The following is a 21,500-nucleotide window of genomic DNA, read 5'->3' as shown; positions in this document are numbered from 1 at the left end:
TCAGGTTTTTACTTGTCCTCTCCAAACAACTGTCTCTTGCAGCTAATAACCTTGTGCCCAAGAAGGATTCTTGGGTTTTGAGAGAGGGAGCTCCTTATGTCTCATCTGCTTCTGAGCAGCAGAAGGGACACCTCCAATATCAAACCTACTTCAACTTTGTCTTCAGTCTCTTTTCTCCTTCCTTCCTCAGATTGCCATCCCTATTGCAAACTCCTTGAGCGACACAAAGAAAATTAGACAGGGAACAAAACCTACTACAACCCTCTGCAGATATCATCAGAGGCACAAACAAAGAAGTTAAAGAAATACTTGTTGAGAATTTTCAAACTATCTAGATGTAGAATGGCTCTCAAATTCACAAGCCTGTATCTTTGGCAATTAAAATCTAATCAGAAACAACTAAAAAAAGGTTTTTTCATACAACATGTCTGCAAAGTTCCTGTTACCAACAACACTGTATTACAAAACCTCTGCTCAAAAACCAACCTCTGCTCTTTGGGGTAAAATTTGGACAAAAAAACCCATCCAATTTTATTTCTTTGGTTTTCTATGCACGAATTATGAGATGGAGAGCATGTGTCAGGTTCTGATTTTGATCATTTTGACTCAAATTGAAAAAATTCTGTTAAACTAAATGGAGATATTCCGATTTATAGTCAGGTAAATGACATCAAATTCTAGTCCCAGGTTTTCTTTCCTTCCTGATTAAATTACATTAATGTACACTCAAAACAAAGCAACTACTGCTAGTCCTACTATTTTTTCCAGCAGAATAACTTAACTATTAACAAAACACCACATACACATATACATGAAGTCATCAGGGTTCTTTCACTTGTCTGCCATCTATCCAAAGCCTTGAACAACGAGGCTTACAGCATTATTATAGTATGTGCACACCATCATCCTAAATGCAGGACAGAAGTGAACCTGATTCCTGTAAGGACCAACAGGCCACTGTTTTTCCCTAAAATACTTTCTATTAGCCTGATATGTATATCAGATATCAAAAACCACAACATTCTGTTTTCTTACATGGAATGCACAGGAAAAGACCCAAAAACTAAATATTGCATCTTCACATCGTTAAAAGCTTTGTCATAGTATTTATTGTCGTATTACCCCTAATTAGCAGTTTAAGCTTGTTAACAAGATCAGTTTGTTTAAGGTAAACAGGAATTATCCTTCCATTATATAGGTAAAAAGTGTAAATAGGACAGCTCATAAATTCTACGATGAGAGTAACTAGGAAACTATTCATTAAGGTTTGAGTTATAAATTCAAAACATGAAGCATAACATGCCTAAAGAAGAAGGTTTTATTTTTAAAAGCATTCATTAGGCTCTCATCTTCAAGCCTCAGACTTGTAAATAATTTAAAATGAAAATGGGAACAACAGGAGGAAAAAAACCAAATGCAATTCAAATCAGTCCATTGTTGTACCAATAAAACTCAAAACAATAGAAAAGAAGTTGGCAGATTTTGAAGACTACATCCAGAAAACATTTTTATGTACTGTATCTTTGAACTTGGATATTATGCTAGCACTGGATCCAATCCAAAAAAAATTAGCTTTGACTTACAACAATCAGGCTGTGCCCAGTAAAAGATACACATGCTAAACTAGCAATCTTTAGTATTCATCGTACTTTATTCTGGAGCTGCCAAAACAAACAAACAAGCTGCAGCTTATAGATGCTTTTAGTTTTTTTATTTTTCCATTTTTGCTTTTCAGAAATGTATATCCTATCAACAATTTATATGACATAAGGCGAGAACCCCTTTCCCTTTAAAGAGTAAGATAAATCTAGGTTTGCCTCACATGGGGAGCATGGAAAGAAACAGCCTTTACTTCACTGGCACTAAAAACAGAAAGTGAAGAAGACAAAAGTAACAAATCAAACAGAAAACAAAATACCAGGATAACTGCTGTCCTTGCTGCATACCCAGTGTCCCAAATCCAATGTCAATACATCCATGTTACACAACAAGGATCTAGGAGAGAGCAACATGTTGCCTTTACTGAATTTCTGGAGTTTGCTATCCTTCTCCCAAGTACTTGGAACAATCCAACTGAAATGTAACATAAGATTTCACTTAAACATTCAATGGAAGACAAGCACGTAACAGGCATTTCTTTCTCCTTGTTAACAGACCACATGGGACTGCAAAATGCAGAAGTGCCATATTTCTACACCATGGTTCTTGGGGATAAAGACGGGCGTGTACACTGGCCATCACATGAACATCCAGGCATGCTCCTCAGAGCCTTGAGCTTAGTGCCCACACCCCATGCACCAGGAAATCCGAGGCTTTTTGGCCATGCAGAACTTCCTACGTGGGTGTAGAACACGAGCAGGAAACCCAGCACTTCCAGCGAGCTCTGGGCATGCTGCAGGCATGTGACTCGACTGCAGCACTTACACCTTACAGCCAGCACAGTGCTTCCCAGAGGCACCAAAGCCCCCAGGCAGCACATGAGCAGCGAGTCTCATGCTTCCTCACGTGAGCCGAGCCCGCTAGGTCACCCCTGTTCACGCTTTTCCCTCGAGCACGGAAGTGGGTGGTGCTAACATGCAACATACCACTGGTACAGATAAAGTAAGCAAGCCTCCTCCTGCTAAGGCATGTCTTAAAACCAACTCTGGGTGGACTATCTCAAACATTTATAGCAAATGTTTATAGCAAACATGTTCTACTAACTTACCAAAAGCAAACAAACCCAAACACTAAGCCACTGAATGGAAATGGGTGCAGGCCACAGGCTCTTCCAGAGCAAGCCCAAGCTTGAAAACCTGCCTTAACAGAGAACTCACATGCACAGAAGTATAAAGCCACACCAGAGCTCTCAAGGCCACAGGCCATCCAAATAGCACCAGAACAGTGTGTTTCTGTCTTTGCTTAAATTAGAATTTTTGTCAGGACCTCCACACTTTTCAAAGTTCTTGCTGGAATGTTTCCTACAGAAATATTTGTATACTATGTAACTGTATGGATTCCATAATAAAAATATCACATAAAACAACGATTTCTATATAAATTGATGGCTCAGTATTACTATTCGATGAGTTTTGTTTGCTACACCTCGTAATTGCAGCAAATTAGTTATATGTATTTTTTAAATCTTTGTATCTGTATTTTGAGAGACTTTCGAAATACCAAAGATGGGGCTAAGGACAGCATGAAACTTTCTTTTTAACTACAATGAGACAAAGAAATACCAAACAGGAAAGCATATATGTTTGTAGCAGAACAGTAATCTATAGAGATGTATACATTCAGATCTATACACTGAAATAATGCCTACCCTAACTACTCTGCATGCCTCCTCCTTGACCATTATGTATGCCACACACACATGTAACAGCTTGTATTTTTAGACTCAGAAGGGCAGAGGCAATTAAAATTTATGCCTGTACCACTAAGGATCAAAGGAAACTAAGAACATACACAGTCTCCCAGCCCAGTTAAATATAACCCATACTGCTACAGACAGTAGTTCAGTAGTAGGCCAGACGACTCAGAAAAAAGGTCAGCCTGCTGTTGAACAAACCAACCAAAACAAAACAAAGCAAAAAATCAGCAATCAACAACTCTACTAATGCAGGACGGGAAAGCAGTCATGAGTCATGTAAACAAGCATTTTACTTTTGGAACATCATTACTGCCTGTTTCTAAATGACACCTGGGTTATTTCTTTGTAAAAAAGCATGTGAATTCCCTGGCACTTACTGTAATTTTCCTTTTCATATTGAGGAAAGAAGGTAACTGGACTTCCTTCTGCTCTAAAGCTACAGATTGCTGCCGTTTTATATGTTTGGAACACAACCTTCTCTCACCTTCACATGCTGAAGAACTGAAATTAGGTAAAATAAGAAAACTTCCATGTGTATTTAACATGAACACCTAGAATGGGCTATAGACTCTTCTGTTAACTACAGACCCTTCACCAGCAGAAGGCAGAAACATGATCACCAGAAATCATAGTTGCAGAGCAGCAAGGCTGGTATAGTTCCCCCATTTTAAACATACAACTTCCTTCTGTGAAGCAAAAGACACCTTTGGAATTTCTGCAGGTGAGAAACTAGAGATTACAAGAACCGCCTCCTTACAGTTTTTGCTTCTTCACTGGCTTTATACACACAGGCTAATACACACTTTGAGCTTATGTATTAGCACAGACCAAAATGACAAAAATTAAAAAAGCACCCAGTTTAGAAGAAAAGTAGGCATAGGTGTATTTCATTTAAACTTTCATACACTTTTGTGTAATGCTGTAAGAATGTCCACTGAAAAGGCAGACAGACCAAAGATTAAACCACTCCAACGTTATCAGAGAGATCTCACGTGAACTTTGACACCCTGAGCCAGGCAACACTGAAGTGGCTTGCAGTGCCACCTCCCATGCAGCCCTACTCCTAACTCATTCTCTCCAAGAGATCCACGGTTAATTCCATGCCTCTTATTAGCACTAACCATCACCAGGGAGGCAGAGGCGTACTGCTCATTTCCCACACGCATTTGTGTCCACCAAGAACCACTGTCGTTTGTTTTGCTCCTTCTAGTCAAGCTGTTTCCTGGGGAAGCGGCGCTTCCACGCCTGTGCAGCTGCAGGCCAGGCACCGTATGCAGCCGCAGCTCAGGCAGCAGCGGCAGCGCTGGGCGGCTGTACTACCCCGAGCTAGCAAGGCCGACACAAAACGATACCTTTCTGGGGTAGAAGAATAACCAGGAGTGCTCTGCTGGCCAGCTGCTGACTATTAATCTGTCAAAATGAAAGTACCATTTCTGTTGGACTCCTTCTGTAATACAAAGCAGAGAGCACTATGCCTCGTGGCTAACTCTGTGAACAACGGAGCAGCTCTTCTTCCCCACCACCACAACCCTTGTAAAAAAAGAAAAAGTCACTGAAAGAACAGCAGTCACTATATCTGTTGAATCACGTGAATTGTCTTCCCCTCCAAGCCCCATTTGGTGATGAGCTTTCAAAAGAATAACCTATACTCCAGGATGCGCAATCTAGAAAGTGAACACAGTAATTTTAACATGCACCATAATAGTGTGGCATTAATTATGAATCCATGAATGACTAGGCCAAACATATCTTAAACCAATGTTTTTATTTGAGTGATGGGGTCATCCATCCAGTGCAGCTTTTTTGTTTCCCCAAGAAAGAGCATATTTAAATTCTAAACCATCTTAGGAAATTCAAATGTAGGAGCTGCTCAACAATTCCAGTTCAACCACATTTCATATGCCAGTCTTTCTGTAAATTTTAGCTCATGCACAAAACCACAAGTCTGTATAATTTCAAAAGATTAAAAAAAAATAGGCAAAGCAGAGCTATGTTTTGCTCAATGTTGTGCACACTAACACAAAAATGCTGTTCTTCATTACAAAAGATTGGTTTTAATAGAGAATTGTGACTGACATCTGCTTCACACACATTCTTTTTCCAAGTAATGTTTTTCTATAAAAGGAGACAACACAGCTCAAGTTTTAAAAAAGTTTCTAACAAAGAAAACTTTCATGTAAATAAATTCAAAATCTTTGATGCTGTTACTATACAACAGTTTCTACAGAAGAATGATAGTAAAGGCTTTAACTCAGGTCGTTTGAATTACATTTCCCAAAATGCTAATAAAACTGACATGTTTGAACATACTGAAAAAGTCACAGTCCATCATCATGCTGTCACATCAGTGCATTTGACTTTTTTTAAAATGTATGGATTATACAATTACTGCCAGGCTCCATATTTTATATATAAAAGCTACAATCTGATTATATGTCCATGCTGAAATAATTTATGAAATAAGGGTGGAATGACTGTAATGTTACTTCTGTGATGAATGTAACTTGCTGTGAATAGTCTAGGAGATTGCAGGAGAGACCAAACTGAAGCCCGTAATTGTCTTCATCTTTCATGAAGAGGTGTGACCTGGGAAAAATATAGATCCCAACATCCAAAGCTCCAGCCTCACGCAAACATTTTGATTACTCATGTTCTGATATAGGAATGGAAAAAGAAAATTTACAGTCTTCATAGGCCACACCTTTAGATTATTAAGGTAAGAATCACAGCAAATTACATCTGATGTTTAAATTATATGTTAGTCTATTATTGCTTTGCACCATCAGCAAATCACTCTTGCCACTATTGCCCTTGTACTTTTGGATTCCCGTATTTACTACTCCCTAGATGTTACCATCATGCCGAGTATGATATAAGATGAACATGAATACATGACAAACTCAAGGTCTTGCAAGTCTGCATCATGACTACACAAAGAGGGTACATGAAAACAAGAATTAAAACTCTAACTACGCGAATTCTGAGATCACCACCATCTACAGCATACGGATCACAAGATAAACGCTTTTTCCTTTTCTTTCTCCTTAACTAACACTACATTTAAGATGAACACTGTGGTTCACAGGCCACACTAATTATTTGAAGGAGCAACAGGAAACCTGTCCTGACAAGTCAAATTAAACAAGATGATAACCTATCCCTCAAAGGCCACCTAAAACAGCTAGTTTGCGTCTAATGATCTTTTCCACTGGAGATGCATACCTCTTTAGAAGTGTATTTGAAAGTTGCTACACTATTTACAGGAACTCGCTTTTCTTAGTGCAATCTGACAGATCCCCTGAAAGTCCACTAACTCCCTACAGATGACAAAAAAAACATGCTGAAAACCGCAAGACCGTGAGAGTGCAGAAGGTGATCGTGACTCGGAGACTGCTCTGTTGAGTGATTTATGCAGACTAAAGGGAAGTCGGCTATAAGTGCTTTTTTACCACTTCTAAGAACTGCTTACAAAGCTCCTGCAGTCACATGCGCTGTCAGTCACTGCCAACCGCATAACTTCTCAAGCTCATCCACACTTACGCTACAATGACCTTCGGCAAAGCAGGGGAAAGGAAGAAAAAGTGGGGTTTGAGCAGCAAAAAGCACTCAAGGTAGAGCTGAACCAGGCCAGAAGCCACGTCTCCCTGCCTGCGCGGGGCCAGACCGAGCCACGGCCGCGGCGGGGGATGGCCCCGTACCCCAGCGGCACCGCCCGCCGCAGCGCCCGGCCGGGGGCGCAGGGGGCGCAGGGGGCGCAGGGGCCGCCCCCCGCCCCAGCCCGCCGCCACCACGCTGCGCCTGCGCGGGCACCGCGCCGACGGCGGTCACGCACACGCGCAACCGCCGCCGCGCAGCGGTTGAGGGGCGCTGCCCGGTACCGCCCCCGCGGGGCGCCAGCTGCGGACGCCAGGACACACCCCCCCGCCGGTGTCCCCTCACTGCCCCGCCCAGTGAGGGGGGTGCGGGCAGCCACAGCCCCGCCCGGCCTCACGGCCCGCGCATGCGCAGCGGCGCTCGTAGGCCCAGCTGGGAGGGGCGGCCGGGGGCCCCCACCGCACGCGCCAGCCGGAGCCGTGAGGCGGCCGGGCGGGGCACGCGCCCCCGCCCGCCGCGGCCCAGCCCGCGCGCCCCCACCCGCCGCGCCCGGCTCCCCCCGCCCGTCCCGCCGCTCTCCTCTCCCCCCCGCCGGCCGCCCGCGGTACGGGGAAGGGACGAGCCGCGGCCCGGGCCGGCTGAGGCGGCCAATGGGCGCGCGGGGCGTTCTTCCCGCCCTCGGCGCTCCGGCCACTCGGCGGGCAGCGGGGGAGGAACGAGGGACGGGATTGGCTCGGCGGAGCGCCGCTGGCCGCCCGCCCACCAGCACCGAAAAAAACGACGGTAGCACAGAGGCCCAAAAAGCCCGAGGGGAGACGCCGGGCCGACCGCCGGCCAACCACGGCCCCGCGGCCCCATAAGCCTCCCCCGCGAGGGTCCCGGGCGGCGGCCCGCCCCGCGCCGCCGAGCGGGGGGTGAAGCAGCCGCGTCCCGTCCGGCAGCGCTTACCGCGCGGGGGGAGCCGTCCGCCTCCGCTTGTGATGAGCTTGGTCACAAGTGGCGCGCCGTAGATTCGCCGTTTTGCGTCACGCCCAGCGCGAGGCGCGCGCCGCGGGGAGGGAGGGAGGGAGGGCGGGAAGGAAGGAAGGAGGGAAGCGGGCGGGCGGGGCCCGCTCACGTGATGCGGCGCCGGGGCGGGAGCCCTCGGGCCGCCGCTCGAGCGCCCAGGCTCGCGTGCCGCCGTGGGCGCGAGGGGCTGCGCCCAACGGCCGTGGCGGGGCGGGCGCGCGCGGGCCGCCATCTTCCCCTGCCCGGGCCTGACGGCGGCGCGAGCACTGGCGCCCTGGGGCGCACCGGCCTCCTGCTGCTCCCCCGTCCGCCCGGTTCCCTCGGCGGGAAGGGTCCGGGAGGCAGCCTGTGTGGTGCCGAGGGATGCAGGCAGCCCCGAGGGGTTCGCGCTGACCCTCCTGGCTGAGGGCGTGGGTGCCAGGGAGGCCACAGCTTCGGGTCCGGGGCAGACGGAGGCAGGCGGTGCTGGCAGGAGGCAGCAGAGGTGCTGTTCTAAGGGCTCAGAACTGCACCTTCGTGTGTACGCGTGGCCTCTGCCACAGCAGCTCCTGGTGCTGGATTTGCATGGTTACAAGCTTACGCCATGCAGGGGTGTACATAAACTGGTGTTATACAGCCTCCTTTGGCACAGCCAGTGCAGTGGGAATCTGCTCCCATGGACAGAATGGGCGCTTTGAAGGTGTGGGAGAGAACGGGTTAGATGAGACTGTGCACAGCAGCCGTTCACTAACACTGATACAAACTGTCCAAGCCATTGGCTGCACTATTTTCACTGTCTGTCAGAGGATGCAGTTTGGAAGGGAAACAGCTCAGTAAGGCAGAGAATTTGTAAAACACCCTTTGTAAGCTGGTGAAGAAACTGTAATATTGAAACATTTTATATTCTTTCCCCGTTTTTTAACCTAAGTCATATGATTAATAAAGAAGTGTGGTCTAAAGAGTCTTTTGACACCTGTGGTGGGCTGCAGTTGTTTTCTCCTATTTGCTTATGATTTTAAAAATGCAGGTTTACCATTTATATTATGATTACACAGTATTTTTTAGTAGGTCAAAGTATCTCAGTTAAACAGCATTTAGCATTCTTCAAGGCTGTTGTGGGGAGGTGTCAAAGAGAGAGCACCCCACTGTGCATATGTCTGGAGTTTCACTGACTTTTTCCAGTCAGTGCATGTAAGGCACAGGCAGGCTTACTAATTAGGCCTAACAATTTACCGTTTCATTTAGCCAATTAGTCATTGCTTAATCGGTTAGCCTTATGACACAGCACTGCCTGTTCTGGAGTAGGTTGTAAAGACTGTAAGAATGGTTTGAGGATGAGCAGTCACTACAGCCTGAGCCACTCATCGAATGAAAATGGAGAACCCAGATGAATGACCAGAGTCTTAGTAGAGATTGAAATGAATGAACAAAGTTTAAAACATAGGAGTATCAGTAGATAAAGAATCACACAGAACATAGGTGGCAGAAGGACATCTCTTTATCCGGTACCTCAGGGTTATAGTACCTATTTTAATTGTTCTCTGTTTAATTACAGATCTACACAGAGGAAGATTCCTTAATTTGTGGTGAAGATATCTTCGGTTATAGATATATTTATAAGGACACTGAAGAACTTTGATAAGTTGCCAAGAGAGTATGGCAGTTCTAAGAACAAGCCTGTTCTTAATCAGATGATTAACAGTCTAACTGGTCTTGATGCTTTTCAGCATGGGAAAATAGGTAAAACAACCATTCAATGTCCCTCAAGATCAGTTTATCTGTGGTTTACAGATTCCTTTTATATGTCTGAGAAGTTTTTGTAGGTCTGGGCCTCAAGTGACACCTGTATTTAAATATTTGTAGTATCCAGGTCAGCATGGCTGGTCCATCATCTTTCATCACTGGCTTACTAAGGGGGAACAATCTGGGTTAGAAGGCATGATCATGAGAGCTGGAGTTTTGTAATATTTCTAACAGAAAATGAAGAGAGGCAACATTTTTTTTAGGAATAGCCTGAAGAGGGAGCCATTGGTATAGTAGAAGCAACAATTAGGGCAGAATAGCTGTTAATAAAAGAAAAAAATATATCTGTGACAAAAATAATTATGTTTTGTAACTTTAAGTTCTATTTATTAGACGTTTACAGACATACCTACATTTAATGTTCTGGTTTAGGTATATATGTAATTTTAAAGTAATGCTGAAAATTTAAATGGTTTTTCTTTATTCTGAAATGTTTATACTGATTAAAATGTATTAAAAAAGCAAACTGAATACGTACATCAATGATTAATTAGTAACTCATTAATTAGTTGATAGATTAGTTTATAAATGGATTGTAAACATAAAATTATTTTCTAACAGAATATGACATTCGGAATGATTCTGAAGTAGCTATTTCTTCCACACCAGAATACTGATTTCACTAGAAATGTTGCTCATTTAAAGAGTAGTACCAGCCCTTTTTTGAGCTGTGTAACTTAAAGGTCTGTCTACCTTTCCTACTTTATATTCCATGTTTGTTCATGTACAGGAAACACACAGCTTTGTGATTATTGTTACCAGAAATCACTTAGCGGGATAAAGGCAGTCACAATAATCATACTGACCAACTCTGAATTACAGGTTTTCTTGCACATCAAATTTCTTTAGAAAAATAACCCCATGACGTGACCATGGTTGTGTAGGTAATGTCTCTGATAGGCCCTCCAAAGGACACTGCACAGTGTCTGTAAGATAGTCAAGTAGTCAACAGTATTGGCCATAAGAGTTCCTTAACTGCCATTATTTTTTTCCAGAGTAGCAAGTCTTTGAAGAAAAGCTGCATATATCTTTATTCTGACAATGCAATTACACCCGTAAGAAAACATCAAACAGAATAATTAGGTGTAAACACCAGGAACTTTTTAAATGTCACTTACCTGTGCACATATACACACATACCTTCCCTTTTTTAATGCAAAATATTTTTTTCCCCATAGAAAAGACAACCTTTGAAAAGCCTTATCAAGTGGTAGCTTGTCTTTCAGTTGAGAACTGTGACTAAACGTTTCTCAATTTTATTTGTTGGTTTTCTTTTTAATTCAGTGCATGAATTATTGGGTGAAATCTTATTTCATGTATATTGGTGACTGAACAAAAGGGCCTCACTGTCCCCTTCTGGTTCCCTTAAGCGAACAGTCTTATATAAGTTAATGAGATAAATGTATGCATTCTTAGATAATTAAACCGAGAGACATGCTAGTCTGAATCATGTACTGCTGTGTTGCACAAAAATTCACAGACAGGCCTTGAAAAATAGAACACTATGCTTAGGGTTTTTTAAGGTGCTTGGGCAATGACTTCTGGAAGTCTGATGGTTTGTGATTTAGGGAGCAAAATGCAATTGGTTTGACTGGGCTGCTGCTGCATGCAGTTCAAACTGACATGATTCGCCATGGTTGTGTGACCCTGCTCCCTCGCTGACTGCTGGCACAGCATGGGTGTGAGAGATGGTGGAGCCAGGTCTGGGCCCTGCCTCGGCAGAAAGGCAACCTGGGGAAAAACACAGGTGGCTTTCTTGCTGGCTCAGCAGATTCACAAATGGGCCAGGCAACCGCCAGTGGCCTGATTCAGCTGGGGCTGGTTGAGGCAATGTCGCAGCAGCCCTGAGGCAGGTTTGTGGGAAACCTCGGTGGGGCTCTCCCTACAGGCACTAGGGAGAGAACCCAGCTGCCGTTTTGGTCCCCACAGCCATTTGTGTACAAAGGGGTCGAGAGCCAGCCTGCACACCTCCTCTTAGCCTGGTCCACAACCTGGTGGCCATGCTAGCCCTGGAAACCAGAAGTGGTGCAACCACATCAGGGCATGGCTGCACCTTTGTGCTGTGAAGTGCTGGCAAGGTTACTCTGCCCGTGGCACCCACCCTCACCATTTCATTAAAGGTTGCACCTTCTTACTTGCTTCGTGTTATCCTGTGCCCCCCTTGTGCCAAGTAACTTGTCTTAAGTACAAATAGTTACCTGTTTTCACATAAACAAAATGCTCACCTGCTGCTGGGTACCTTTTGTTAAATTTTTCTGTTGTAATGTAGAGAACCATAGGCAAACAAGTAAAAATGTGATAAAAATTACACTGCTTCCCAACTTTTCCTGTTACTATAACTACAATATAAATGTTTTGAGAAAAATGAGGAAGAATGCACATAGGCTTTAGTGAACACTTAGAAGGGATCTGTTTCAATTTCTTATCATTTCATAAAATCTAGGAAAAGGAAATTTTTAAGCAGCTTCAAGAGAAGAAAATAATTCTTTTCAGTTAAAATTAATATTTACAGCAGTTTAACTTTACTTTGAAAAAAATGAGATAATGCTTGAAATTCCCCCCTTATCCTAAGGCTAATTCTTAGAGTCACAAATTCTAACAAAAGGGAGTAACAGCACCTGCAAGTCCTTTTGTTTGACCCATGAGATGCATCATCAGGGCCTCTTGTTGCCAATAACATTACAAGCTTTCTATTCACCCCTCGAAGAAATGAAACAACTGGACTTGTTCCACCTCAGTGGATCATGCCAGCCTCTTTTCCAAATGCAAGGAAAACGTGTTTGGAAATGCAAGAAGTGAAGCTGAATTTTTACAGGCTTAACATTTATCCTTTCTGCTTTTATATTTGGATAACTAAAGACATAATTGTAGTTTAAAAAAAAACCCTTTCCTATTACAAAGCAAAGCAGTATTTATGTGGACTTTTCAAGGTCATTTTTTTCTAGCAAAATTATGATCTAATGTTATGAAGCTTGGACTCACAGCTTAAGAAGTTACCATTAAAGTGTATTTATCTTTGAAGTGCTGATCCTGCAAATGGCTGCACAACAGATCCCTGAAGCCTGCAACACAGAAGCATGGTAGCCATGGATGTCTACATGTGTAGAGAGAAGTGTCTTCAGAGAGGCACTTCAGGAGTCAGGGATGATCTTTAATCAGATACTGAATAATCTTGAGTTATGTTCCTCTAAAGCCAAGTCGCAGTACAGCTGAGAAGTGGTAAGAGAAGTGTCTAACAAACATAAGTCTAGAACAAGTAGTCAACTGGCTATCTACTCAGTATCACAGTAGTCAATATCACAAAAATAAATAATAAATGGTCATTGTTACAGATGCTCTCAAATAAACATCCAACCACCAAAAATAAAAAAATTAATTATTAACACAGTTAACTGGCTCTCCGTAAGTTACAGGTTCCAATGTCTATGAGAGGAGAACAGAACAACTTTCTACGGTTTAACTGCAACCCAAAACGCATAACAAAGAACTCTATGGGGTTTAAGGGCAACCCAAAACACAGAACAAAGCCCCACTCCCTAGGGTTTAACGGCAATCCAAAACGCTTTATCACTCACTTGACAAGTGAGGGCTCTCAACCTCGAGGACCTGCTCAGGGCAGCATCCCTACCCAAGGTACCTCCAGGAGTTTCCTTGGGCAGCGTCCTGACCCAAGGGGGGAGTCCTTGACCCCAGCGTGCTGCTCCCGGGGACGAGCTCAAAATGGCTCCCCCAGGGGACTCCATTTATACCCAGGCCGAATCTGACCTGTAGTCAATAGCGGCTCCCATTGGCCAAAGGCCCCAATTACCACAAGGCCCTGAGAACAAAGGCAGTCAGGAGCTGCTGCACTTCAGCAGCCAAGAAGCTCTGCTTTCATTGGGCGGATACACCTGCCACGGTCATCTAAAGCAATTGTATTTAAGTACAAACAATCAAAATGTTTTCCATACACAATACAAAATATGCAAATGAGTAACATCACTTATGTTTCTGTGGGTACAGCTTTCTAGATACAAACATCAGTATGAGTGTAGTAGTAAATCATATCTCTTCATTTTTTTTCCTTGCTGACAAATACTGAGGTTACTTGAATCAGACCACTGGATTTTTGACCCACAGACGGTCTTCAGGCTGTTCCACTCAGAAAATCCCATTTTAAGATAGACTACCACCTAAAGAGAACTGCAGGTGAAGATTAATTTATTTCTCCTGTGCCCATACGCTTCTGTGCGCACATTATAGTGGTGACTTGGCAAAGTCACCACAGACTGTCGTTGCTGGTTTGTTCACCAGCAATTAAGCTAGCACAACAGCTCTTCACCATAGTTTTGTTTGTTTGTTTAAAATGTATTTTCTTTCATTCCACTGCTTTTCAATAAAAAGTGGGCTATGTAACTAACTTTTGGTATCCAGAACCCAAGAAAAAAATGGATTGAGAAAGGATACACTTGCCTGATCTTATTGGTCCTTCCACTGTGATTAAAAGAAACTGTATCATTTGAAGCAGTCACTGGAATGTCAGGGTTGCTGCTAAATTTTTCTCTTTTTTTCTGAACTTAGAATTGATGTTAACCCTGCATGCAGAATATGCTGTCTTGTCAGGAAGGCAATAATGCACAGGAAATGAGTAAAGCAGTACTAACTCTTGAATTTCGAAGTGTAAAAAAAAAAAAGTGATACAAACTTAACATGAAATTCATATAAGGGCTCTGCCACCACTCGTTTCTTCACACCAGAAGACTGCATGTCAGGAGTGTGTCATGTTGAATGTTTTCCAGCTTCTATTACAGAGATTACAGTTTCAATTATAAATTCAGAAAAAAAAAAAATCCCCTTCAGCTCCACAAATAAGAAGACATGGCTAGCATGTTCTTTGAATTATTCTTACAGCTATAAACAAAAATAATAAAATAAAGAAAATTGTAACTGCCTCTAAAGGATGGGGAACATACAGTTGGCTGGCACTTCATGTTATTTCACAGTGAGAGATCACTGAAATGATATTGAGACAGGTAGCAACATCAGTATTATTCACACATACGTACACAACGTCTGTTTTTTTAACTACAGCTATATACAAGTCTGTCTGGAGGCTGAAAATTCCAAACCTCCAAGGATTTGTTTTTGTTGTACTGTGTTTTTTTAATAAAAAGGTAATTCACTGCAATAAAATGAGATTCATTTATTGCCCTGTATTATCTGTTATGTGTGAAGATGTCCAGCTTGCCGGTATTTACAGCTCTGCCACTGTATAATTAATCTCTCGCAAACCCACAAAGCAAGTTTGCGAAAGACAAATATCTCAAATATAAATATCAAGTCTGGTACATTATGCATCAATACATTAAGATTTAATGTGGAATCAGATCAGATCAGAAAAGAGCTTGCAAAGAAAGTCACACTACATGAAATACAGATTTAATCTTTATTTTTCATCTTCACTGTCAGCATCTTATCCACCTGTCACATGCATCCAAGTCCTGTTAGAGGAACATGACCATTTTTCTTTGCTGTCAGGATGCAACTTGTGCAGTGTGTACTTTGAAGCTTAAGCAAGGGGTTTTTGGGGGGGGGGTTCCCTTTACAAAAGTAAAATTTCTTAGCAAATAGAATCCAAATTCAATGCCTAGTTATGTTTTTGCAAGCACTTTTACACATCTATTTAATTTAGGTCCACAAACAAGCACAGTTGTTGTTCCCACCTTGAGGAGTAAGTGAACGTGGCAAGTTTCACACAAAGAAACTGGGAGGTATTGTAGAACAAAATGCAAGCATACTTTCGGATAGTATTTGCAATTTTTAAAACCCTGTGAGACTAGGTAAAGTAACTAGAAACCATCTCCATCTCAAACAACTCATAACGTGTGGCTGAAAAGCTTTGCAGGAATTGCTGATCTTCAGGCAGGGCTGGAAAGCCGCATTACAACAGTCAGTGGTTCTTTTGCTTACCTCCTTTAAAAGTAGTGGAGATACCCAAATGACTTCTAAGTGACTTGAGAAAAGAGATTTGCACCTGGTTCAAGCTCATACCTCCGCTGAAAAAAATCTGCAGAGAGCCTGCAAAGTTGTATACCACCATGCTTGCACTGTTAGCAGGTCAGTTTGAATTTCCTGGTCTATTTTTATTAATCTAATGACACAGTATCACAGGAAAAGCATTTACTACATATTTGTAAAAATGACTTGTAATGTGAAGGTGTTCTTCAAACATGTTTCCAAAGAATACAAGTGAGAAGATCACTGAAATATTTGGCAGTAGAGCTAAGTACAAAAGACAAAAATACACTCTATTAACAACTGTTCATATTTTTCTATTCATAGATTTGTTTAAAATATTTATATAATGATTTCTCTCTCAAAGGACATGATGTGTCTGCAGCTCAAAATACAGACATATATGGAATTGGACTCAATGATCCTTGTGGGTCCCTTCCAACTCTAGATATTCTATGATTCTGTGATACAAGGTATAAATTGAAAAATCAATTAAGCTTCACCTTGGGGTAATAAGTATTGGCAAGTACCACACTTTTTCCCTGTAAGAGAGTAACGTGCACCAAAACTATGGTAATGTCTGCAGTTGTTACCAGTTCCAGAATCTGCATATTTCTAGAGGAGAATCCTTCTAAAAACAGATGTATTTGAGAAAGCAAGTGAAAAGGAGAAGGGGTGAGAAACTGCAAATGTTTTTTAGGATCTTAGAAAATCCCATGGTGGAAAATAGCTGGCAGTGAGCGCTTTGGTTAGCAGAGGGGACAGACTCTGGATGTAGGTGAGAACAAGGGCGTGCAGTTACGTACACTTACCCATATGCGAATTTTGCACACGCAGGCACCCCTTACACCCTAGTGATGAGCAACACGGGGATGAGCCAGGAAGACTGAACAGGATCTATGAAATGAGATTATGTTCAGGACTTTTTTCATGCATCAGTATTTTAACTTTACATGTTACTTGAAGGTGAAAGTTTGCAGCAGGAACAAGGGGACTGTGGCTCCTCGCTGGCGACTGCAGCATGGGCTCCTGTGTCATCACTAAAGGCACAGTTGCACAGTCTTCTCTGTCCAAACATGGACTATGGACATCCTTAACTAGCAAGGCATTTTATAACCAGATAAACTAAATGCTGTATTCTGAGAGGAATAACAACCAGGAGTCAAAGTCAAGCTTCTTGGGAGTAATGTTACTGAAAGGGAAAACCGTAACTGTGTGAGTAAGCCTAATCTTCCACTTTCACAGGCTAAGCAGATGGCGACCTGATTAGTTCTCAGTCTCAGGAGGCTGCTCATCTTTCTATGCCTTCAGCTCCTATTGTCAGCACCTTATTATTTTACTCATTCTCCATTATTTTAGCTGACTGTCATATTTTTTAGTCTTCTGAGACATTACTTAAGGATTAAAAACTGTATCTAGTATAAAAAAAGCAACTTTCACACTTAAGTCCACTGATTTTAAATGGAAATTAGAATGTTCCCATTTCTTCTTTCACATTAATTATCAATTGGAAAATATGATCCCACCCTTGAGCATTTGATTACCTACCACATGGATGTACAGCCTACAGGAGGGAAGACTTGAGACGATGTACCCCGGTGGCAAGCAGACCTTGACCTGATGTGTATAGGCACCTTGTGCTATTAGAGGTGCTCTGGGATGCTCCATTTGACTGGCTGCCACTCCACTGGCAGGGTTCACATAGGGCATGAGTTGTGTCTGCCACTCTTGAGGCATATTTCTCAGGTACCATAGGACATCTACAAGGAACTGAAGGAAGTAATGCTTCAAACATTGATCAACACAGAAAACCTCAAGGATAAGCTCCTTTGTGATTAATCTAAGGAATGTCACCCAAGGAAGAGGGAGTGTATGGAAGAATGCACCCCCCACTCCAGTGCAGTTGTATTGACAGACTCCTTAGATAAGCCTTCAGTGGGGGAAACTGGTGGACTGAATGAAACCAAATGTTTCTCATCAAGCAACAAGGACCGCTAATCACTGGCTCGATTGTGTAAGCCCCTGTCTCTTTTGAGTACACCAGATGCCATGCATGCCTTGCTAACGACTTTGCCACTTCACCATTGAAAAGGTGATAAGAACTGATAAGAGGTGATAATTTCTGCCCCAGAAGCTGGATGATTGCTCAAGAAGCATGAAGTCAGCAAAAATCTGGGAACTGAGGAAAAAACAAAGGTGGGCAGGGTGAGCATGACCACTGACTTGAACAAGGGATAGTGCACCCCATTCTCCCTGAATCTATGTGCAGAACCCATGGTCCACCTTTTTCCTCATCTCTTGTGGAATACCTGCCTCTCTTTGTTTAGTATGCTAATCAGCCAGCAAAATGAACTTAAAAGGTGACAGAAAACTTTGCTGTGTGTGCACCCACCACCCAAGACAACACTGGATCCAGGGGTGGTGGTCTGGATTCCCTTTCCCTGTTATCCTTTCCCTATTATCCTTTTCCAAGTTTAAATTGTTTTCTACTGCAAGTAAAACATCATAACCGGTTGTTTGGTGTCGTTTCACCTTAACCTGAGGGGATCACAGAACCGTTGTGACTCTCTGGGCTCCCAGTCCGGGTCGTGACAACATCCCAGCAGCATTAGGCATCCAAGCCCTGATATCTATATCAAGCTTCCAAAGGTATAGATGCTGTTGTTGAACATCCCCACAAAGTTGTTTTCTTACTACCTAGGTAGGTTTAATCAGCAAAGCATCCTCTTTCTTATATGATTATACAGAATATGATATGTGAAACAAACAGTAGTTAGGTTTCACTGTGAAGAGGTATCCTCAAGTAAATAAATTAACAGCAGACATTTATCACAGTGTAAAAATTAGTCTAGAAAAACAGTTAACCAGTCCAATTTACACTGGAAAGTCACCTCTTTTTAGTGTCCCTGTTCTGCAACTTTGTGTAAACTGTGCTAATAAACACGTTGTAGCATTTGTAGTTTTGCACGTAAATTGGCCAAAACCAAAAGCCATTATTCAACCCTTAATAAGAAACACCTGAATCAGTATGAACAAGGTTTTTTTAGTAACAATGGCAGGATTAGATCTTGTAAGTGTACATACATATACATATATATATATACACACAGCTATGTACATGCGTATGTACACACACAAAGCATACATATGATTTCTGTAGTTGGTTGGGACTTGAGAATATCTAATATGCTTTGACATGGGATATGGTATATCTAGAATAAGGCTAACAAATAGAAGCAAATTTGAATCCTATTTCTGACACTATTATCTTAAAGTTATCTTTAACTTACTGTGGCAACAAATAGCTGTTAATGCAACCAAGAATTAACGTCAATAGAAATGGTGTATAACAGTACAGACCTTAGAAAAATGCACTCCAATTTGTTTTCAAAAGGCTGATGAGATGCTGCACAACATAAAAGGAAAAGACAGGATGACTCATTGATGCCCTGACTTGATCTAAGAGGGAAAGAGTAGCTCTGAATACCCCTGTGGGTGGAAGTGGCTTCCCCAGTGCTTTCTTTCATGGCCAGGAAAATCAGAAATTGAAGTTTTATGCTATTTCTCTCTTCTGGGGCTGAAGGAGGTGTGAAGATGGTCTGCATAATTTGTTGGTCCCACCGTTTCACACACATGGTTTTCACTTGACAGTAAGTGGCTATCTCAGAGCAGAACCTTATTTCAGTGCGCTGCTCTGGTCGTGCCTGTGCTTATAAAATGATGCTGTCTTTGCTGATTGTATTTTATTTGGCATTCCAAAGAGCAACAGAAAAAAAATACATACAGCATAAAGCCACCTTCAGTTGCACTTCTTAATGTTGTCAAACCCATAGACAGCATGGTTTATAATGATTTTCAGAGCAGTTATATTCCCAGAAACACAGCACCCATACCTCTTTCATGAGGAAATTTGCCACCTCCACCACATACCAAGCTTTCTGCTCTTCTGCCAAAAGTGTCATATTTATGAGTAGCTGTTTCTTTCAGTGATGATTGAAGTCACTTTGTGAAGTGACTTTGTAAAGTCACTGCAAAACAGGAGATTGTAAATAATGTTTTATGTCAATTGTATGTCTTCAAATACTGCAGCAAAATTCAGTTATTTCCCTTTATGGAGCCATAGCTTTTAAGCACAGACCAATCTGCCCTGATTCCTGTGCAGGCACTGAAGTGCTCACCCCTGCAGCATTCCCTACCATGCTGGTTCCTAAATGGAGAAGGGAGCTGAGAGACTGCAGAGGCCCTGTTCTGCAAGTTGCGCAGAATCTTCTGGTCTTGGAGGCTTGGTGCTTGTCTTGTGGAATCCTCTATCATGACATGGGCACCAAAAGTTCCACTGCAGTTATGCAGTCTGCAGAGCCAACACAAGAGAGACTGAGCCAGGTCCTCCTTTTCCCCTTGAACCCTGCCAGCAGCCAACATCCTTACTCAGCTCTTACAGCTGAACTGTGAGCCTCACAGCCCTAAGTCTGAAAATGGGTGTTTACTGAGAACCTGATTTGAAACCAAAGTATCCTAGATTATTACTGCTCCCAGATCTCTTAAAAGGCCAGCTACTTTTATGTCCAGCTCCTAGGAATTTCAGGGGAGCTACTAAATATCAGAAGCTTATTTGTTTCTGTTTTTTGATTCAGCCAAGGCTTTTATCCTGATAACTTTCCGCATTAGCTGTTCATACAAGTTATCTGTGGTACAATATTCCCTTCTATAGACTCCACATCCACACCTTATGCCCTTAATCACCTTTATTCTTGCAGGTTTTTGCAGGGAGGTAACAGGAAAGGAAGGAAAGATACCAACTACTTTCTGTAATTTAACTAATGTAATTTGTTTTAACAGTAGGGATAACACTACTACATTTTTGCTTAAATCTAGTTCAGTTATTTTGGTTGTGTGTGAATTAACTACATGTTATAGTAAAAATCACATTTTGAAATTAAAAAAATATAGATGTGAATTGTATGATTTGTGCTAGGTGTTTTGCCTAAACAGCAAATAGCTCTCAACTAGTGTTTTCATTTCAAAATATATCATTTGCCTTTGATTTAATTATCAAACTGATGCTTTAAAAGTAATTAACAACAACTGGTTGCTAATTGGGTGGAAAAACACCCTTCTGATGACAGACTTTGGCCAGAACAGATGTTTACAAAAACTATTTTCTATTGCACAAAAGTCACATGAAGGAAACATATTATGTAGTGATTCTTAAAACTTTGCTCACAGCCCAATAAGAGGAGATTTGGATTAAATGGGGGGGGGGGGGGGGGGGGGGGCAGAGTTGGGAAGGCAGAACCCAGACCTGGAAATGTTTATTTACTATTGCAGTTCTATTCACCTCAGTGTTTATTCCCATAAATAGATGTTCATAGGGAAGTTGTCACATCAAATTCAGCAAGCTAATTGTATTGCATTTTCTGATTACACCCTTCTGTGAAGAACAGGGAAGAGATTAACTTGATAGTGGATCTTTGTTCAATTACGTAATGAAATTTTTTATATAGTTAGGAGGAAACTACAGTGTTGTGTATTGCTTATATTCAGAAACTGGAGTATGAGCTAGGCAGCATGAACATGGTGATACTACAAAACAAAAATAAAGTATTTTTAATAAAATAAATGTAAAAATTCCCTTTGCCCTGATTTTTAAAACTAAAATGTAACATATTCCACTCAGCAAGAATGAATAATCCCTAACCCTATTTTATAGCATTAGAGATAAGATCACTTGATTGACTGGATCACAAATGCATGCCATTTAGCAGTA

The 21,500-nt window shown here is 42.2% G+C and overlaps 1 protein-coding gene across 2 annotated transcripts in view; it reads right to left on the bottom strand.

Annotated features, from left to right (window-relative positions):
- The window catches only part of ZNF407 (zinc finger protein 407), a 359,207-nt gene extending 351,200 nt beyond the window's left edge, over nt 1-8,007 (bottom strand). Inside the window, exon 1 of one of the 2 annotated variants that reach the window (XM_074823097.1) lies at nt 7,898-8,007. The gene's annotated coding sequence lies outside the window, so the exon portion shown is untranslated. The remainder of the gene's footprint in view (nt 1-7,897) is intronic. The other variant, XM_074823107.1, reaches the window with a different exon arrangement.
- Between the last annotated feature and the right edge of the window lie 13,493 nt (nt 8,008-21,500).

The sequence above is a fragment of the Strix aluco genome, chromosome 1, assembly GCF_031877795.1.
Source record: "Strix aluco isolate bStrAlu1 chromosome 1, bStrAlu1.hap1, whole genome shotgun sequence".
In the NCBI taxonomy this organism is placed as follows: domain Eukaryota; kingdom Metazoa; phylum Chordata; class Aves; order Strigiformes; family Strigidae; genus Strix; species Strix aluco.
The sequence above is the reverse complement of the archived record's forward strand: the minus strand, read 5'-3'. Positions and strand labels throughout refer to the sequence as shown.